The sequence below is a fragment of the Crinia signifera genome, chromosome 1 (genome assembly GCF_055691185.1).
Source record: "Crinia signifera chromosome 1, ASM5569118v1, whole genome shotgun sequence".
Classification (NCBI taxonomy): domain Eukaryota; kingdom Metazoa; phylum Chordata; class Amphibia; order Anura; family Myobatrachidae; genus Crinia; species Crinia signifera.
Window position 1 is genome coordinate 461,823,023 of NC_139217.1, and position 22,219 is coordinate 461,845,241.

The window sequence follows — 22,219 nt, forward strand, 5'->3', positions numbered from 1 at the left end:
CCTGAAGCACCTATACAGTGGAACCCCCCCACAAGTGACCCCATTTTGCAAACTACACCCTTCAGGGAATTCATCAGGGGGTATAGTGTACATTTCAAACCCCCAGGGGTTTCACCAATTTTGATACAACTGAGCTGTGAAAATGAAAAATTAATTTTTTTCATTTTCACAGCCCAGTTGTATCAAAATTGGTGAAACCCCTGGGGGTTTGAAATGTACACTATACCCCTTGATGAATTCCCTGAGGGGTGTAGTTTGCAAAATGGGGTCACTTGTGGGGGGGTTCCTAACTTTTAGCATCTTATGGTGCCTAGAAACCTACATGGTGCCTAAAAAAATAATCTCATAAAAAGGAGGCTCCAAAATCAAGTAGGTGCTCCTTCTATTATGAAGCCTGTGGTTTGGTCACCGTGCACACTAGGGCCACATATAGGATATTTATGAAAACCAAAGAATTGGGGGAATCAATTTTTAGTCACATTTCTCTAGTAAAATCTACTGTATTCGTTAGAAAAATGTATTAAAATTGAAACTCTGCAAAAAAAAAGAAATTTTGAAATTCCACCTACACTTTGTTTTAATTCCTGTGAAACACCTAAAGGGTTAACAAACTTCCAAAATGCTGTTTTGAATACTGTGAGGGGTGCAGTTTTTGAAATGGCATCATTTATGGGGGTGTCTCACATACAAGTACCTCAAAGTCACATCAGAACTGAACTGGTCCCTAAAAAAATCAGTGTTTGAAATTTTCTTGAAAATTTGAGAATTTGCTATTCATATTGTAAGCCTCCTAGTGTCCCAAAAAATTAAAAGGAAGTTGAAATAATGATGTCAACATAAAGTAGACATATGGTCTATGTTAGTTATTCACTATTTTGAGTGGTAAGATTATTTGTCTCACAAGCAGAAAATTTAACATTTTGCAAATCGCTAAATTTTCCATTTTTTCACGATATTTTGGTATTTTTCACAAAAAAACACAGACTGTATCGACCCAAATTTACCACTAATTTGAAGTACAAGGTGTCACGAAAAAACAATCTCAAAACCACTGGGATAAGTAAAAGCAAAAAAAAGTTATCCCCACTTAAGTGAGACATGTCAGATTTGAAAAAAATGGCTCTGTCAGGAACGCAAAAACTAGCTCTGTCAGGAAGGGGTTAAACTGTATATTACCGTTTAAGTGCCTCTTTTGGTCACTGGCAGACCCGTTTTTGGAAACTTTCCAAATACCAGGTCAAAGCCAGTGCAGTCTGGACACCCCCCGCGCGGGTTAACATCAGGGTTAACACCCCCCCCCCCCCCCCAATGTGTTAAGTACCCTTTTGACCCTGTCGACCTAAGGACTAGCGACATTCAGTGGTCTACCCAGTACCTAAATTGGGTTGACCCACTGACCATACCCCCACAACTCTGGCGGTTTAGTGGTCTGATTCGGTAGTGACAGTCACATGACCGCCAGGATCCCGATGCTGCTGCGATCGCTAAGAGCAGTTAAGTGGTCGCTGGGTTACCCGGGACGATAAGCCGTCTGTCAACATTCTAACATGTCGATATTTATTCAGTGTCTACTTGATGAATGTTAATATGATCATTATTGACATTAGGTTGTGTCAACATCATATAACTGTCAACATACACCCACGAGAATCCCTATTTTAGTTGTCCTGCCAGTTAGGGGTAACTTTACTGAAGCTTCTAAATAAAATTTTAAAAATGATGTTTCCCATAGCAACAATCAGATTATGTTTATGATTTCTCCATTGCATTCTAGAAAATGATAGACAGTATCTGGTTGCTATGGGCAACATAATCTCTACATGTATAGAAGCTTTAGTAAGTTTACCTCACATTGATGGTGTGGAAGGTCGGTCAGATTAACGTGAAAGAGATTTTTCCCTAAAACGTTAAACAAAGTTTGTATTCACTGCAGAATTGTGGAATGCGCACAGAATGTTATTTCACAGCGCGGTACGGTATCAGTAATCAGGTGCTTGGCTATCGTGTGTGACCGGCATTTGTGAACCCGTCTGTAATTTGCAAGTAGACATAAACAAACCTTGGAGTTCCCCTGCAAGATAAATCTAAAAAAAAATGTTATTTTTTATTTTTATTAATCCACAATAGAAATTGAAATAGAAAAAAATGAGAACCAGGGCGGTGTTCCAGGTCTGTAGTATTTGGGACACAGGGCCAGAGGTATTAAGCATGAAAAGTGATCAAATGGAGAGTGATAAAATGCCAACCAATCAGCTCCTAACAGTCATGTTGCAGAACTGATTTGAAAAATACCAGTTGGGAGCTGCTTGCTGATTGATCGTTCTCCATTTTATCACTTGTCAAGGCTTAGTACATCTCACCCGCAATCTGAAGCTGGTTACGTTGGACCTTAAGTCCACCAAAGATACCTCTGATAAGCTACCGTTCAAGGAATGTTTAATGCAATTTGAAGTTGGACTGCACGATCAATGCCCTATTTGTTATGTTGTGTGCTTACAGTATATACAAGGGTGAGTAAGGCTGCTGCAGAGACCCATTGGCCTTGTGCCCAGGGACCCAGAGATTAGCAGCGACAGATATCCCCTGCCATGGTGGTCTGCTGGATGTCACTGCTTTGACATGTCTGGGTACTGGTGAGTTGCAGTGCCGCCCAAGTCCAGAGAGGGGCAGCGGTCCTCCCAGCAGCTCTGGAGAAGTTGAGAGGAACCTTAAATGACCAATGCCACCTTTAATTCCCAATAGGCAAAGCCCGCAAGAAGAGTAAGTATTGGAGAGAGAGAAATACTCAAAATATGATTAAATTTAAAGGACAGAAATAGGATAGACTATTTATTTTCTCAATTTTTTCCATGCACGCAGCACATGTTGGGGGGGGGGACTTTATTCCTAAGCACCCTAAATGGACTTACTAGGCAATTGGGGTATAGGGATTCCCTCTCACAGTTAGCAATACCCGTTACTGCCTTTATGTACTTTGTTGTGGATTGGTAACCGGCTGCAACCACCAGATTCTACACTGGCATCTAGAACAGCTTATTTCACCCATCCTCCTATATTGACTCATGTACCACATGTTCCAGCCAGGCTTGTATCCTGGCACCTGGAACCGATTGTTCCTTCCAGGCTCCCACACTGATATCTGTAACCACTTTTTTCCTCCCATCCTCCTAGATTAACTTGTGCACCACTTGTTCCACCCAGGCTTCTATCCTGGCACCTGGAACCGCTTATTCCATCCGGACTCCTATACTAGTATCTGGAACCACTTTTTCCACCCAACCTCCTACATTGTCTCATAGACTGCTTGTTTCACCCAGAAAGAAAAAGACACGCACTAGGCGAGTCGAGCAGCGCTTGTATTAATAGACAATACCAATTGGTTGGAAAAATATAACAAATTTTACTGTATTAAAATACATGCATAATTACAATATTACATAAAATATATATAAAAAACACAATAATGTAACAGGTAGGGTGGGGAATAAAAAGTAAATTGGAATGAATGAAAATGAATATAATAACCAAGCCTCAATGGATACGTCTGGATATATATTGTGATCACTTTTTGGGGGACGGGTAAGTGCACGTTACCAATTGATGTATTAGGGTCCTTTCTAGGTGGTGTAACCGGGGGTCCTCATTCATTCCAATTTACTTTTTATTCCCCACCCTACCTGTTACATTATTGTGTTTTTTTTATATATATATTTTATGTAATATTGTAATTATGCATGTATTTTAATACAGTAAAATTTGTTATATTTTTCCAACCAATTGGTATTGTCTATTAATACAAGCGCTGCTCGACTCGCCTAGTGCGTGTCCTTTTCTTTCTTTTCTTGAGTGGGGAGTGACTACCCCCACATTTGAGCAGCTGCTTCCATTGAGGATTCAGCTCATTACCAAGCGCCTGACTATTCCTAGTGAATATACTTTCTCTCTGCTTGTTTCACCCAACCTCCCACATGGACACCTGGAACCGCTTGTTCCATCTATCCTCCTACATGGTCACCTGAAACTGCCTGTTCCACACACCCTCCTACATGGTCACCTGGAACCACTTGTTCTACCCAACCTCCTACACTGACACCTGGAACCACTGGTTCTACCCAACCTCCCACATGGACACCTGGAACCGCTTGTTCCATCTATCCTCCTACATGGTCACCTGAAACTGCCTGTTCCACACACTCTCCTACATGCTCACCTGGAACCACTTGTTCTACCCAACCTCCTACACTGACACCTGGAACCACTGGTTCTACCCAAACTCCTACATGGGCACCTGGAACCGCTTGTTCCACCCACCCTCCTACACTGACACCTGGAACCACTTGTTCTACCCAACCTCCTACATGGTCACCTGGAACGGCTTGTTCCACCCACCCTCCTACACTGACACCTGGAACCACTTGTTCTACCCAACCTCCTACATGGACACCTGGAACCGCTTGTTCCACCCACCCTCCTACACTGACGCTTGTTCCACCTGGCTTTTACCTTTTACCCTAAGGCCATTTACCCATAGGCTGATATGGAACACTGTGCAATAATGTCTATATATTGCCAGTAATTACTCCCAGGACAGCTTGTGAATATCTTGCACTGAGTGTAGCATACTGGTTATCTCCTCCGTACACATGCAGAGCTGCCCAGCCCGTTGGCCAAGCAATGCGGATATTCTGGGTTTTGTTAAATCTGACAAGGGAAAAACAACCACGTTTCCCACTTGATTGTAATTGAAGAGCTGGGAACTGGCAGGGATGCGAGACACTATGGGGGTCACACACATGAGCAGCGTTTTTGGGGTTATGCTATAAAAGGTTTCAGATTTCTTCACAGCAGAAGAAAACAACTTGTCGTACAGATGTTGTCTGGAATTAAAGGGATTTCTGTAATTAATTCAATAATACAAACTCTTTATAGTCTTTTACAGTCCGTCCAACTTTAAAACAGCAGGTTTTCTATTTAACCTGTTTTGAAAGGCGTTGTAATAAATAACACGTCCAGCTCCTTGGAACCTCTTATGTGTATCCAGGATCCGGTAATTCTGCTGTATACAATCTACATATATAAAAATCGATGTGTGTATGTTCCCTCTGGACTCCAAAACGGCGTGACCAATTTCGATGAAATTTTCAGGCAATCTTCAGATTAGCCCAGCGGGTGATCCTGTGAAGTTTGGTAGCGATCGGATCAACAGAATTTTTTTTTTTGGTCAATTGATTGCGCTACGAATGAGATTTCGTTCCCGCCGAACTTCTGTCAAATGCAACTGAATATTCAAGCCGTTGTTGACAAGGTATTCCAAAATCTAACAACCAAATCCGGATTGGCTGTGCGAACGTGCAATTCTGGCACCAAAAAATGATACCGCACTGTACCTATAGATATCTGCTAAAACTTTGTCACATGACCGCCCCCATCCATCCACCAGAAGTCATCTGGCTATAGATATTTAGTGCTTCCCGTGCGAAGCCGGGGCGGGTCGCTACTGCAGAATAAAATACATGGATTTTATCTATCATTGGCTTATTGTCGTGTGTGACGCAACACTGCTATATAAACTACAAAGTGTGGGATTAAATTATAGAACAGTTGGATGGATAAGAACCCGGTTGCAGTATAATAAATAAAGTGCATTCTATGGAGGGACATGTTACCAGTGGAGTTCCCCAGGGATCTGTACTTGGACCAGTACTTTTTAATATCGATATTGTTGATATTGCAAATGGTATCGAAGGGAAAGTATGCCACAAAGATTTTTGCAGATGACACAAAGATTAGCAACAGGGTAGACACACCAGGAGGGGGGTAACACAAATGGCAGATGATCTAGGTACAGATGTATCGGGATTCATCTTTGCAGGGGATGGCGATGGCGACGCCAGCCGCCATCCCCTGCCCTGCGCCATCTGTATGCCGGAAGGGGACGCGCGCGCACGAGGTGCAGGTGGCGCTAAGCATCAAATTTTCGTTGTTTAGCGAGTCAATCAGAATCACCCCTATAGTGCATTGGTGCAACCTTATTTTATATTTCTTCCTTCTGTCATTTGTGGGTTGATGACATATGGCTGTGCGATAACACAACTGTGTTCGCACTGGATACACTTCAGATTGGATGTACATGGGATCGTTTTTCTTTTATCTCCATAAATTGTCTAGAGTCATTTGGTAAATCTGCCAGGTGTACATCTAGCATTACACTTGACAATGCACGGTACTTCCTCATCTTCCTCCTACGCTATGGAACTTACGTACGCCACCACCCTGGGTCCACGCCACCATCCATTAACTCTAGTAAAGTTGTGGTGAGCGAAGCGCGGCGAGTGAAGCGAGCCCGCGAGGTGACATGAGCGAACCCCAATCCATCGCCATTAATAGCTGCCTGGATCGCAGCACAGTACTGACACCCCTATATGTGGCACTCGCACATCTGTGTGCGGATGTACGGGTGTTTCTCTCCCGGGTTTGTGTTACATATTTTGTCTGAGTGCCGTGAAGGTTGAGGAAGTAGATGTTATGGTGTTTTGTGCCCAAGGAGTCCGCCTGGCTGCATCCACACACAAACACATTCCAGGTTTCATCAGAGAGTAGACCAAACATATCCTGGACGCTCTCAGCCTTGAGATTGACAGCTGCCCAGATTAGAACTTAGACTTTTATACAAGTTCCTTTGGCACTGACTGACTGAACTTCTGCAATCTGAGAGATGTCTTGGGATCACTACCTACTTACTTGGCTGGAAGTTCTAGGAAGGTTCGGAATTGGTCCGATAACCCTTTGCGCTATCTTCCCATAGGAGTGACCAGAGGTGGGGATGCCGGGGGTCAGAATACTCTGTGAGATATCTCTGTGTATGGCTGCACAATATTTTGGTTCCTTCCTCGGGGAGGAGAATTCTCCCCCCATCTCCTTATCCCAAGGGGGTGCTAGCTGAAATCTCAGTTCTAAAACATTTGAATATGGCCCTTTGACTTCACTATGCAGCTAGGTCAGTGGTTCCCAAACTGTGTGCCGTGGCTCCCCGGGGTGCCTCGGGACACTTTCAGGGGTGCTGCGGGTTGGTGGTCCAGGACCAATTCAAATTTCTTCTTTTTTTTTTTTTTGGTATTACCAGCAGATGAGCAGCTTTCTCGGCAATGATACGGGAGCGCCCATCACCGCTCATCTCTGGGCCATACAAACTGAGCAGCTTTTAGCTAAAAATCGCCCAGTGTGTATGGGCCTTTAGAATCACAATCTACTTAATTTGATACATTATTTATATTTTTCTAAATTTTTGCTTTTGGCCTTGGGGTGCCGTAAAGTTGACCTAGAAACACAACGGGGGAGATTTACTAAGATGGGAATTGGACTTCACATCTGATGTTGCTATGGGCAACCAATCAGAATCTACTTATTTATTTTGCACCCTCTAGAATATAGCAGACAGGATCTGATTGGTTGCCCATAGCGACATCACATGTGAAGTCTAATTCACATCTTAGTACATTTCCCCCCAATGTAATTAATATTATTTTCTTAATTTCTCAAAAAGAACCTTTTGGCCTAGGGGGTGAAAGAAATAGATACAATTCTGATACGCTAGGGTGCCGTGATTCAAAAAAGATAGGGAACCATGGAGCTACAACAAATTTTTCAAGAGGAAAAAGAGGTTGTCACTGGATAAACGTCCAGCCAATCAGCTCCTTACTGACTTTTTTCAAACACAGCCTGTAACATGGCAGTTAGCAGGTGATTGGCTGGACGTTTATCTCTCTTTATCACACTTCCATTTATCTCTTGTTGAGGCTTAATACATCTGCCCCATTGTCTGAACTGTCTTTGATCTTATGTAAAGTAGCGGTTGGAGTGGACTGTCCTGACGTCTGGTTGGTCATGTGACACTGGTCTCGTGCGAGATTTTATAAGCAGACAGCAAACAATTGAGTTCATACAAATGAACAAGAACACCCAGAATGTGGCCATATTTCATGTAGAAGTTAATTTTTGCTTCTTGTTTTTCTTGGTTCTGTATTTTGTGTTCGAAGCGTTTACCTCCAAGCTGCATCCCTTCCGTAGCCTCAACATTGCCATGTATATAATTTCTCCCTTGCCGGAGCTGCATGACTAATTACAGACGGTCCCTAGAACAAGCGTATAATCTTACAGATTGCTGTGCAAACTATGTTCTAATGTATAGTCCGTGTTTATTTTTTTAGCTCCGTTGGAATGCCGGGGCGTTCTCAGAACACAGGAGCGGCAAGCTGCAAGATTTAGGGAAGAGTTAAAAAAAAAAACTAAACAAATATTTACTTTTCCTTTTGATCCCGCGACTACCGAACGTATCGCATCCGGGATGATGGCACACTTTCCCGTATTAAAAACGCATTGCAGGCGCTGAGTAAGAATGCGCTAGTCTCCAACCGGTGGTGCAGTTGCTTTTATAGCGTGTGATGCGTCCATTTGGCATAATGCGCCACTTGTAATCACTTTGTTAGCCCTGGGAGTGTGACATCCATTTGTATCCTGTTTCCCTTAAGTGCATTTCGCTGTACGCAGATCTGCTCCATCTGCCGTCCATTACGCTGAGAACATTCAGATAAAAGCCATTTAACTTTTCTACTAAATTAATTTCAGGCAATCTACTTGAGAGCGAAAGGCAGCTCAGGTACAGTAGCTGGAGCAAATCATGTAGTCCTCTGCCTTTCTGGGGCGGGAAAGGTTGGCCAGCCGGAGAATCCTGTAGACAGAGGATTACCCATAGATCAGAAATGCTATATTTAGGCCCCTCTGCCTATAGGTTGTATCTGTGATGTTATAGAGAGATACACTGGATGCATAAAGTAGGTTGTCATGCTAATATTGAAAAGGATTACTAGAGCAATCACACATGTGGGCAATGTAATTGTCTAATACTGCTCTGAAAATAAAAATGTTTGACACGTGTTCAGTAAAACCTGAAATCACCTTTCCCGGTACTGATTCTGAAATCATCTTGGCTCAGATTAATCATCAACACATTTTTTTCATTTGTTTCTTCCTGGTGTAGTCTTTGTAATTCCACCGTTGCATGGTATATAGATGCACTGGGGCTGCCGTAAACTAAGGCCCTTACTCTGGTTCACTCGCAAAGACAAATTCCTTCTCAAATGGACAAAACCATGTGCACTGCAGGGGGGCAGATGTAACTTGTGCAGAGAGTATTAGATCTGGGTGGGGTTTTACTTCAAACTGTGATCTATATTGCAGTGTAAAAATTAAGCAGTCAGTATTTTCTCTGCACAGAAACAAAAGCGCCCAAATCTAACGCTCTCTGCACATGTTACATCTGCCCCCCCCCTGCAGTGCAGCATGGTTTTATCTATTTGAGAAAGATTTTGCCTTTGTGAGTGAACCAAAATAAGGCCTAAATCCTTCATATGAATGGCTGCATTATGCGTATCTTTGATGGTTTAGTTTGATCGATAAAAACCATCGACCATCAAATATGAGGGTGGTGGACCTAAAAGGTGAGTAGGTTGGACATGGTTGTCACAATGTTGTTGGGTGCCTGATGACTCTCGGACAGTTGGGATCCGGAAGGTCGGTATACTGACGCCGAATTCCTGACTATTGCACTGCCCGACAGAAGCTTTCCCAACCAACGGGGGCTGTTCTCCCTTGTGAGGGTCCACGACCGCTATAGAGGGAGAATATAACTTGTGACAATCCACTGTGCCCGCAACGATGTGAGCGCAGCGTGCCCTCGGGGGGCTGTTCTGTGCTCCCCTCCCTGTTGGCATACCGGCAGTTGGGATTCCGATGTCTGTGTACTGACAGTCAGGAACTACTGAAACCTCAGGTTTGGGAACCGAGAAATCAAATTTATCTATTTTATTTCAAAAGTTTATTAATCGATTAAATATTTTTATATAAAAAAACACATTGTATCAATTTTTATTTGTCCTAAGATGGTGATAATAGGATTGCCACAATGTAAGTACCACCATATACTTATTAAATAGGCGGTGACACCCTGACGTAGGGCAGAGCAGGAGAGTCCCATTGCCGCAACTTTAATTGCACTTGAATAAAGGAAAGCAAGGGTCACCTTACAGGAATGCGTGTTACGCCCTATACCCACTGAAATGAGAGCAGACCTAATGCAACTGAATCTTTAATTTTATTAGTATAGATTACACAATCTTGAGACATAAATCACTTGGCTGGTATTGACTTTGTCTGAAATAAAAAAAGAAAAACTTTTTTTTTTTTTTTAAAGCTTATCCTGCTTTATGCTTTAAAGGGGATGTACAGATGGGGCTGGCTTCATCTTTGTAGCCTCGCCATAATGCCAGTCCCACCAGGGGGTGTGCGTGCACGAGACGCTCGCACGCCCCCTGGAAAACGAAGCCTGCCTCTGGTCCCTGTCGCCTCCCCCGCTCTCCCTGAAGCGGAGACGGGCAGGGATACGCAGCGTCCCCGCCGAGAGACTGGGTCGCGCGTGGGTGTGAGATGCACGCGTATCCCAGTTCAGTGTACCCCTGCCGCAGGTGCTCGCCAGTGGGGAGGGTCTGGCGAGCCCCGGCCAAGGATGCCAGGGGAGGGTTTAAGGGGTTACATTACTGCCTCACAGCACTGAGGTCATGGGTTTGATTCCCACCATGGCCCTAACTGTGCGGAGTTTGTATATTCTCCTCGTACTTGCGTGGGTTTCCTCCGGGCACTCTGATTTCCTCCCACAATTGGCTCCCAACAAATTAACCCTAGAATGTCTGTGTACTGCAGGTGGGGCAGATGTAACATGGTTCTGCCCATTTGAGAAGGAATTTGCCTCTGTGAGTGAACTAAAATAAGGGCCATTGTGCATGGATGCAGGACCTGTAGCTGTTACATATTGTGCATGGTTGCAGCACCTGTAGCTGTGACACCTTGTGCATGGATGCAGCACCTGTAGCTGTGACACATTGTGCATGGATGCAGCACCTGTAGCTGTGACACATTGTGCATGGATGCAGTACCTGTAGCTGTTACACATTGTGCATGGATGCAGCACCTGTAGCTGTGACACATTGTGCATGGATGCAGCACCTGTAGCTGTGACACATTGTGCATGCAGGACCTGTAGCTGTGACACGTTGTGCATGGATGCAGCACCTGTAGCTGTGACATATTGTGCATGGATGCAGGACCTGTAGCTGTGACACATTGTGCATGGATGCAGCACCTGTAGCTGTGACACATTGTGCATGGATGCAGCACTTCCAGCTGTTACACATTGTGCATGGATGCAGCACCTGTAGCTGTGACACGTTGTGCATGGATGCAGGACCTGTAGCTGTGACACATTGTGCATGGATGCAGCACCTGTAGCTGTGACACGTTGTGCATGGATGCAGGACCTGTAGCTGTGACACATTGTGCATGGATGCAGCACTTCCAGCTGTTACACATTGTGCATGGATGCAGCACCTGTAGCTGTGACACGTTGTGCATGGATGCAGCACTTGCAGCTGAGATGCATTGTGCATTTGGAGAAGTATTGCTACATGCAGCACTGTATATAAACCAGACTTGAGCACCTCAGGTTGGGACCCTATACCTGACCTGTACATCTTAGGTGCAGATATTGATGGTCTCTGCAGTGACAGCATTTGCTAACACCCCCCCCCCCCTACTCACGTATACTATGTAACAACTTGTATCGGTACCTGTGTATTATATGGGCTCCCGATTTTTTCATTGCATGCAACTACTTGAGGCATGCAATGCAATGCGATGCGATTTTTCATTGTAAAGACCTGATTTTTAATTGTATAGTCACCCACAGGTGATTTCATACCCCCACCATCCAACCACGCATGGAGTTGATTTTATATAGTGTGGCGAGTGCAGCGAGCCACCGAGCCCGAAGCGTGGCGAGTGCAGCGGATTACTTTACATGTATTCTGCGTCCCCTCGCAGGGCTCGCCACGCTTTGGGCTCGGTAAATAGTGGGGGTATGAAATCACCCGTGGGTGACTATACAATTAAAAATCTGGTCTTTACAATGAAAAATTGCATTGCATGAATTGTATGCCACTATATTGCATGCAATGTGATGCGATGCAATACAATGAAAAAATCGGGCGCCCAGATATTACACAAGTACCCTTGTATCCTCAGCACGGACAGGCTGCCAGTATGGTGCGCGGAGCAGACCGTTTACACGCCCTGTTCGGGCTTCCTTAGCACTTTGCAGTGGATTTCTGGCATCTCTGCTCAGAGCGCTACCCGCCGCCCCAGGGAATGGCTGCTGATTGAAGTGAGTCGGAGAAGGAAGGAACGGTGCTTAGCGGAAGGTGGAGAGGAAACATTGGGGGCTGTACGCTCAGATCAAACTCTGCAGCTCAGCAAAGCAAAAACGTAAAGTCAGAGTTATAAGACAGACCTGAGTATATGAGCGCACACAGGCCGGGCAGGCGGGCATAGGACTGTGGAAGTGGTGGCTAATGTTATGCCGGGTTACATAATGCACTTTTATTATTAATAGCTAAGAAATTCGGCCAACCCTGGTCCCCGGTGAATTTTCATCCTCCTAACGGTTGTTCGTGCCCACGGAACTGCCGTCTCCGCAATGTGCATCATGCAATGAGAGCCGGCCTCGTGTATTTCTTATTTATAGACCTAGGTCCAATGGGCATGCGTTCACTGGGTAGACTATGTCTAGGTCGACGTATTCGACAAAAGGTCGACACAAGCTTGTGTTCGACATAGACACGGTTGACATGAAAAAAGTTGGCAGGAGTCTTTCATGGTTTTTTTTTTCAATAAAAGGTGGTTTTTCATACTTTGGGGCAAGTGGGCACAGAGTAAGAATATAATAGTAGTGTGCCACACCCAAAGCATGGCGAGCGCAGCGGTACACTTACATGGTATCCATGTCGACATACACCAAAAACTGTGAAAAACTCACGTCGGCCTTATTCATGTAGACCATTCCTATGTCGACCATAAGAGTGTCGACCTTTTGTCACTGTCGAACTTGAATATGTCGATCATTTCAAGTTGTCTACCTAGTGACTGTCGGCCATTAGTAGTCGACCTAGTGACTGCCGACCTAAATATTGTCTACTATTTATGTCGGTAAATCCTTGTTTCAAATACCCCATAAGACAGGGTCCCCACCAATACGGTCGCAAGGGCAACACTTTGACGATTAACATACATTAGGTCGACACATGAAATAGGTGACCATGGCTAAGGTCGACATGGTTGGAAGGTCGACACAAGCATTAGATCGACAATGGGAAGGTTGACAGTCAAAAGGTTGACATGAGGTTTTCACAGTATTTCATACCCTACCCATCCACTAGGGAGAATATAACAATGTGCCGAGTGCAGCGAGCCATGCGAGGGGACGCGGTACACCGACGGTCAACTGACACCGAGATTTGGGAGAAAAAAATGTGAAAAACTCATGTCAACTTTTTGACTGTCGACCTTTCCATTGTCGACCTAAAGCTTGTGTCCAAGTTCCGACCCTGTTGACCTTAGCCACGTCGACCTATTTCCCGTCTCGACCTAAGCCCTGTTGACCTTTAGTAGTCTACGTAATGTATGTCGACATTCATAGTGTTGACTCTATGGCCCATACACCATTAAAACGTAATGCTTATCTGTCCACCTAGAACAGGGTTGCCGACCCTCACGGAATTTCCAGGAGTCTCCCGAAATTCGGGTCCACCTCCCGGCCCCCCGGAAGGGTGGGCAACCCTCCCGGATTCAGGGGACCCCCGCTGACCCCCGGATCGCGGCATTAAAATGCCGCATTCCTCGGGTCTCAGAGGAGGGGGCGGAGCTAAAACAGCACAATCGCGTCATTTTAGCCCCGCCCCCTCCACGGAGATCCGTGAATTAGCTGCTTTAACAGCATGGAGGCGGGGCTTAGTGATGTCACTCGCAAGCCCCGCCCCCTGAGTGGCTGCTGAATCTCTCCTCTCCGGGCTTCTCTAAGTCGGCAACCCTGACCTAGAAGATGAGAAACACATTGTGTGCACCCAGTTTGGGTCCTGGCCCGCAGGATGTGCACCTCTGCTTGTATACCTATCCCTCTCCTGCATCGTGCATTGTACAGTATATAACTATTATTATTATTGTTTATTTATATGGCGTCACAATGGTTCCGCAGCGCCTTACAATACATCGATGAGCAGGAACAAAACAAGAAAATGAGTGACTTACAGTACAAATGCGAATTAGGACAAGTACACGGCTTATCGCTGACATGTGTGGGCCATCATATGATGCATCATGAAGGAATCTTTCATATGCAGAAGTATGGCAATGGTTCCAGTGTTTGTGTAATCTCTGTTACAGGCAGGCTGCCCGGCACTGAGTCCTGCCGCAGTTATACACTTCAGCTGCTTTGGAAAGCTGTGCTCAGTGCACTTGCAGCAGCCTATCCATACAGGCTAATGCTAGGTAAACATACCCCCCTCCCCTGTGTCGTCCGCACTCCTCGCTCAGCAGCCGGGTTACCCTCACTCACAGCTCGCTCACTGTGATTGCCAGCAGGTGATTAGGCTAATGGGATTTCTACGCCATGTTAGCGTGGATTAACCTGCTGCAGAGCCCTGCTCCAGAGAGGAATCCCATGGAAGAGGGGACTGGGACGGAGAATTAACATTGCAGAGGTATGTGTTTTATAGATGTTACTAATACTGATTGCAGGTCATTCAGGCTGTCTGCGGGGTTAGTTTAAGAACAGCCTCTTGCTGTAACAGTCCAGAAATCTCTTCCTCTATGGGCTGCAGGCAGGCGATACATACAGTACAACCAATGGGACTGATCTTGTTGGAAAATCTCTTCCGACGGACGATTTTGTGCTATTTAACCGGTTCCGTCGGCAGAGCTTTTACGCGCAGTTATCCTGTGGCGCGGTGGATTTTAGAGTATGATCTGGTGACTCTATTAACCTTGTGGTTCTTCATGTTACAGGCTGGGATTGAAAAATGACAGTTAGGAGTTGGCTGACTTGTACTTTATCTCTCTACACATGGGGGCAGATGAATGGTGAAGCCGGGTTAAGTGATAAAGTGGCTGGTACTTTTTGACGGGCCAATCAGCCCACAACTGTTATTTTTCAAACCTGAGCTGTAACTGGACAGTTAGGAGCTGATCGGTCAGTGATAAAGTACCAGCCACTTTATCATTCAACAAGCTTAATAAATATGTCCCTCTATCACTCTCCAAGGCTTAGTACATATAGGCCCTTATTCAGATCTGATCGCAGTACAAATTTGTTCTCAAAATGGGCAAAACCATGTGCACTGCAGGTGGGGCAGATGTAACATGTGCAGAGTGTTAAACTTGGGTGGGGTGTGTTGAAACTGAAATCTAAATTGCAGTGTAAAAATTAAGCAGCCAGTATTTACCCTGCACAGAAACATAATAACGATCACAAATCGAACTCTTTGCACATGTTACATCTGCCCCACCTGCAGTGCACATGGTTTTGCCCATTTTGAGAACAAAATTGTACTGCAATCAGATCAGAATAAGGGCCAATGTACACTCCTCTGTTCCTCATTTCAGCGCAGTTTTATGAGACTCTGCTTTTCGTGTTGGCAGTTTGTGCAAAGTTCTCCATCTGCATCATTAAAGGACGATTATAATAGGTGAAAAATAAAATAAATAAATGCAATAGTATCCAATCAGATATAACCGGTTAAAGCAGTATTATTATTTTGTGCGTGTCAATTGATGTAGCACTTCTATGGTGCGTAGCGCTGAACAGATATTCGGGCTGACTTTAGCCCCCTTAGGTGCCATTGCTGGTGTTGAAATGCAGTGGCAATGGCACATCGCATCCTACATGTAAAATTGTATTGAGCCCATAGGGAGAATATGTAAACTCCACACAGATAGTACGGAGTGACTACCCGTTTAGACCGATAGCAATGGTAACCACTGTGCTGCTAAAGTACAGATGCCATTCTGTACTCTTTGAAGACAGAGCAGCACCCCACCCCCCACCTCTATCATCCTTTTTTTGTGTTTTGGTTTTAGAGACTTGTGTTATAGTTTATAACAGTTGTTGCTAACGTCCTATTACAGATGTGTCTATTTGATTACATTTATTGTTTTACCTTATTACTGAGATTATAGGAAATGTGTGGCCCTTTTGAATGCCAGGGACTGTGTGTCCCCTGTTTATCAATGAAGTGTCTGATTTCCAGGTTCTTTAAGGTGCATACACACTATGGGGTCTAGTCAATTAGAGTCGGAAACCTAGGGCTGAACAATAACAACGTCACCCATCCCCAATCAAAACATGCCGTCATTGATGATTTGTTCAGACGATACAACAATGTTATTATTTTGAGGCCTATAAGCATGCACAGTCTACTGATCATCGACTACAGTGCAAATCCCCAGTGTGACTAAAGCCGGGTACACGTTGGACAACAGTTTTACTGGAAAACGATATTATTAGCAATATTTCCGTACGTACGGTATCGTCCAGCTGTACGCACTGTATCGTTAATGTTGCACACTCCCACAAGTAGTTAGCGAACCCCCTCTGTCATGCAGCTACATTGTTATTATTATCCCTTATTTATATGGCGCCACAAGGGATCCGCATAAATGAATAAGCAAAACAGTGACTTACAGGTGACTACAACAGAGGACAAGTACAGGGGACATAACCATAGCTGCATCTGCAGGCGGCACTGACCTAAGTATTAGGGGGTAGAACACAGTGACTTACAGGGGAATACAATAGAGGACAAGTACAGGGCACATAACCACAGCTGCATCTGCAGGCGGCACTGACCTAAGTATTAGGGGGTAGAACACAGTGACTTACAGGTGACTACAACAGAGGACAAGTGCAGGGCACACAACCAAAGCTGCATCAGCAGGTGGCACTGACATCAGTATCAGGGGGGCAGAACACAGTGACTTACAGGTGATTAAAACAGAGGACAAGTACAGGGTATATAACCACAGCTGCATCAGCAGACAGTAAAGTAAGTACCAGGGAGGCAGTACACAGTGACTTACAGTTATATACAATAGAGAGGACAAGTACAGGGTACATAACCATAGCTGCATCAGCAGGCGGCACTGACATCACTAGCATGGTGGCAGAACACAGTGACTTACAGATGACTACAATAGAGGACAAGTACAGGGTACATAACCATAGCTGCATCAGCAGGCGGCACTGACATAAGTATCAGGGAGGCAGAACACAGTGACTTATAGGTGACTACAACAGAAGACAAGTACAGGGCACATAACCAAAGCTGCATCAGCAGGGGACACTGACATCAGTATCAGGGGGGGGGGGGGCAGAACACAGTGACTTACAGGTGACTACAATAGAGGACAATTATAGGGCACATAACCATAGCTGCATCAGCAGGTGGCACTGACATCAGTATCAGGGGGGGGCAGAACACAGTGACTTACAGGTGACTACAACAGAGGACAAGTGCAGGGCACACAACCAAAGCTGCATCAGCAGGTGGCACTGACATTATTATCAGGGTGGCAGAACACAGTGACTTACAGGTGACTACAATAGAGGACAAGTACAGGGTATATAACCATAGCTGCATCAGCAGACCGTAAAGTAAGTACCAGGGAGGCAGTACACAGTGACTTACAGTTATATACAATAGAGGGGACAAGTACAGGGTATATAACCTTAGCTTCATCAGCAGGTGACACTGACATCAGTATCAGGGGGGCAGAACACAGTGACTTACAGGTGATTAAAACAGAGGACAAGTACAGGGTACATAACCATAGCTGCATCAGCAGGCGGCACTGACATAAGTATCAGGGGGCATAACACAGTGACTTACAGGTGACAACAACAGAGGACAAGTACAGGGCACATAACCACAGCTGCATCAGCAGGCGGCACTGACATCAGTAGCATGGTGGCAGAACACAGTGACTTACAGATGACTACAATAGAGGACAAGTACAGGGTACATAACCATAGCTGCATCAGCAGGCAGCACTGACATCAGTACCAGGGGGGCAGAACACAGTGACTTACAGGTGAATACAATAGAGGACAAGTACAGGGCACATAACCATAGCTGCATCATCAGGCGACACTGACATTAGTATCAGGGTGGCAGAACACAGTGACTTACAGGTGACTACAATAGAGGATAAGTACAGGGTATATAACCATAGCTGCATCAGCAGACAGTAAGGTAAGTACCAGGGGGGCAGTACACAGTGACTTACAGTTATATACAATAGAGTACAAGTACAGGGTATATAACCATAGCTTCATCAGCAGGTGACACTGACATCAGTATCAGGGGGGCAGAACACAGTGACTTACAGGTGATTAAAACAGAGGACAAGTACAGGGTACATAACCATAGCTGCATCAGCAGGCGGCACTGACATAAGTATCAGGGGGCATAACATAGTGACTTACAGGTGACAACAACAGAGGACAAGTACAGGGCACATAACCACAGCTGCATCAGCAGGCGGCACTGACATAAGTATCAGGGTGGCAGAACACAGTGACTTACAGATGGCTACAATAGAGGACAAGTACAGGGGACATAACAGCTGCATCAGCAGGCGGCACTGACATAAGTATCAGGGTGGCAGAACACAGTGACTTACAGGTGACTACAATAGAGGACAAGTACAGGGCACATAACCACAGCTGCATCAGCAGACGGCACTGACATAAGTATCAGGGTGGCAGAACACAGAGACTTACAGGTGAATACAATAGAGGACAAGTACAGGGGACATAACCACAGCTGCATCAGCAGGTGGCACAAACATAAGTATCAAGGGGCAGAACACAGTGACTTACAGGTGACTACAATAGAGGACAAGTACAGGGCACATAACCACAGCTGCATCAGCAGACGGCACTGACATAAGTATCAGGGTGGCAGAACACAGAGACTTACAGGTGAATACAATAGAGGACAAGTACAGGGCACATAACCACAGCTGCATCAGCAGGTGGCACAAACATAAGTATCAGGGGGCAGAACACAGTGACTTACAGGTGACTACAATAGAGGACAAGTACAGGACACATAACCACAGCTGCATCAGCAGGCGGCACTGACATAAGTATCAGGGTGGCAGAATACAGTGACTTACAGGTGACTACAATAGAGGACAAGTACAGGGCACATAACCACAGCTGCATCAGCAGGTGGCACTGACATAAGTATCAGGGGGCAGAACAGAGTGACTTACAGGTGACTAAAATAGTGGACAAGACATCTGCAAATAACAACAAACACTAGAGGAAATCATGGGCTTTGGGTCTGATTCAGAGGTACATTAGCCACTACTACATCTGAATGGTCATGCTGCGGCAGACGGGCACCCTATTGAGATGCCCAGTTGCCAAGGCTTTAATCTGTCGCACCATCGATCAGATCATGGCCGCACCATTGATTGCTCAGAATGCCAGACAGTCCATGGTCCTGGCACCTGTACACCTTTGGCAAAGCTGCCATCTACACTACGATTTAAAAAGATAAATCCAGTCCGCCATTGATAGGCGCCGCTGTATGTGTTACTCGCTGTTCGGATTTGCACTCTTTTGCATGTTCCTCGGATGAAAGGGGCCGCTGTCCGCAACGCTAACGAGTCTCTGCTGTGAAGAGTTTGTCCATCATTTCACATGACGTTATAATTTCCTTGTACAACAGATCTCCCTCCAAGACCATTATGCAACGCATCTGGGAGAGAAATGTTTTCCCGTCGCACATGGGTCTTTTCCAAACAAACACATTGCATCCTGGGCACAATAGGAAAAGTATCCCCCTCCCCCCGTTTAGATTGTTTCCCATGGTAGCAATAATATAAAGCGTTTTATATTTAAAATTTTATTTATTTTCCGACGAAGTGCAGGCATCCTGGATTCCCCCTCCAACCACTCTAGGGGCGACCGATGCGAGCCGCGGGAGCGTCTGGTATAGAACAATGCTTCGGAGGAATGAAGTCTGTATTGTTTATTGTACCTCTGTTAAATGGGGATCCGGATCTGTACATTTTCATATTGTGCTATACCCTTTATTTCTTCTGTGCTCTTTCTTTAACCCCTTTTGGTTTTCTCGACCCTGTGCTGAGCCCATTTTGGCGCCTTTAGAGCCGCTGACATGCCATCAACCGTAATGGTTCCTTTATACAGAAGTCATGCGCAGTGGGCGGATTCAAAGATGGACGCAAGGCCACTGTTCACCCGGCAAGTCAGCTTGGAATTCGCAGCACTTTATGGCCACCCGTTCCTGCACACAAGTGTCTGCTAGCCCAAAAAAGCTTGCCTGAATCAGGCATTACGGCAATTGCAGGCGTCTAAACTCTATGGCAAAAGAACTGCACATCCTTCGCTCAGAATTGAATTCCACCATAAGTGACGGCGATGATTGTATTCCGGTGGTCCCGAGACGTAAATGTTTTGCGACCGTTTCCGGCGAGTGTCACAGCTGTGTAGGTCTCTGCGTAGGGATTAGCAGCTGCGTTGGCAATAATCCGTCCCGTTATACTTTTAAAAGAAAAAAAATTATATTTCAAAATATATATATAAAAAATTCTGAGAAAATAGATCCGAAATTGGCAGAAAAAAAATGCCGCCAAGAAAGGCTTTGGTTCTTGCTTCTAGATAGATTGATAGATAGATAGATAGATAGATAGAGAGAGATAAAATTCGATAGATAGGCTCCAGCTATCTCTCCCTTTTTCTCTGGAGACAATCCGGGTGGAGATTGACGCCCCCACGCTTTCACCAAGTACCTGTGGTTAGCAGTATTTGCACTGTAAGGAAGCCGCGTATTGTACTGCTGTGGGGGATTATCCTGCAATCCCCGATTATCCCCCTTCTGTGATCACAGAGCGCAGCCAGTGAAATTAGCGGATTCTACAGAAAATCGTCATGCTGTTTGAAGTTTCTCTTTCTCTCTAAGTACATCCTGACATGCAAGCGTTGAATAGCTTGGGAAAGGGAATACCGGAATCCCCAAGGGAGGGATCATGTGCATTCTGCATTTAAGAATTCTAAAGCTGAAAGTTTATATCTGAAAGTTGTGTAATTATACAGGATGATCTGATAATGTGATACATTGCACTATACATCATGCCACACACAGTAATGCCCATTACACATTATGCTACGCTCCATAATTCCTATTACGTATTATGCCACACAACATAATGCCTGTTACTTATTATGCCATGTAATTTACCTACATGCTGGTTGCCAGGAGTTACATGGTATTTGCCAGGGGTTTATTTCTAAATGCCAGGGGTTACACACTTGTTGCTATGGTTATGTGTCCTCTTTACTGTTCTCAATCAGAGTCCACACGGATGATAAACTTATGGCCCTTATTCTGATCTGATCGCAGTACAAAGTTTTTCTCAAAATGGGCAAAACCATGTGCCCTCCAGGTGGGACAGATGTATGTAACGTGCAGAGAGAGCTAGATTTGGGTGAGTTATTTTGTTTCTGTGCAGGGTAAATACTTGCTGCATTATTCTCACATTGCAATTTACAATTCAGTTTCAACACACCCCACCCAAATATAACTCTCTCTCTCTGCACGTTACATCTGCCCCACCTGCGGTGCACATGGTTTTGCCCATTTTGATAACAAATTTGTACTGCGATCAGATCTTAATGAGGGCCTATGAACAAGTCCCCAAAAAATGAAGAAAAAAAATTGTAAAAAATTCATGTCACCCTTTTCATGTGTCAATAATGGCCATGTTGATGTTGACCTTTCGTCTACTTGACTGTCGACCGATCATACATATACTATGGCGGGCACCCATAACAAGTGCGGGGCTGCGATTACAGTTGCATTGTGTCACCGCAGAATACACTTCTGTTGCCTGGGAGATGTGGTGGATTGTTGTCCTTGTGTATTTCTAGTTAAGCAGGTTTTGCCGGGACTTTTGTGTGATGTACCATGGTCCATATATCGGAGGACCTGCTGTAACTCGTACTAATATTAATATGGTGATCGGTAAATGACCCCATCCAGTGACTGCGCAGGAAGAATGGAGAATGCCGCCTTGCAGTTATATAAACATTGCTGTTACAGGTTGAGTATCCCTTATCCAAAATGCTCGGGACCAGGAGAATTTTGGATAAGGGATTATTCCGTGTTTCGGAATATTTTAATATTTCAATAATGTATTTTGAAGTATCTTGCATTTATACTGTATAAACACATCAACCACATGAATTACA

At 44.9% G+C, this 22,219-nt stretch overlaps 1 protein-coding gene across 5 annotated transcripts in view; it reads left to right on the top strand.

Annotated features, from left to right (window-relative positions):
- The window catches only part of PDZD2 (PDZ domain containing 2), a 262,332-nt gene that overhangs the window by 75,920 nt on the left and 164,193 nt on the right, over nt 1-22,219 (top strand). The window contains exon 1 of one of the 5 annotated variants that reach the window (XM_083155284.1): nt 14,430-14,642. The exons of the other annotated variants lie outside the window; for them this stretch is intronic. The gene's annotated coding sequence lies outside the window, so the exon portion shown is untranslated. Of the gene's footprint in view, nt 1-14,429; nt 14,643-22,219 lie in introns of those variants that run through there. 5 annotated transcript variants of the gene reach the window in all.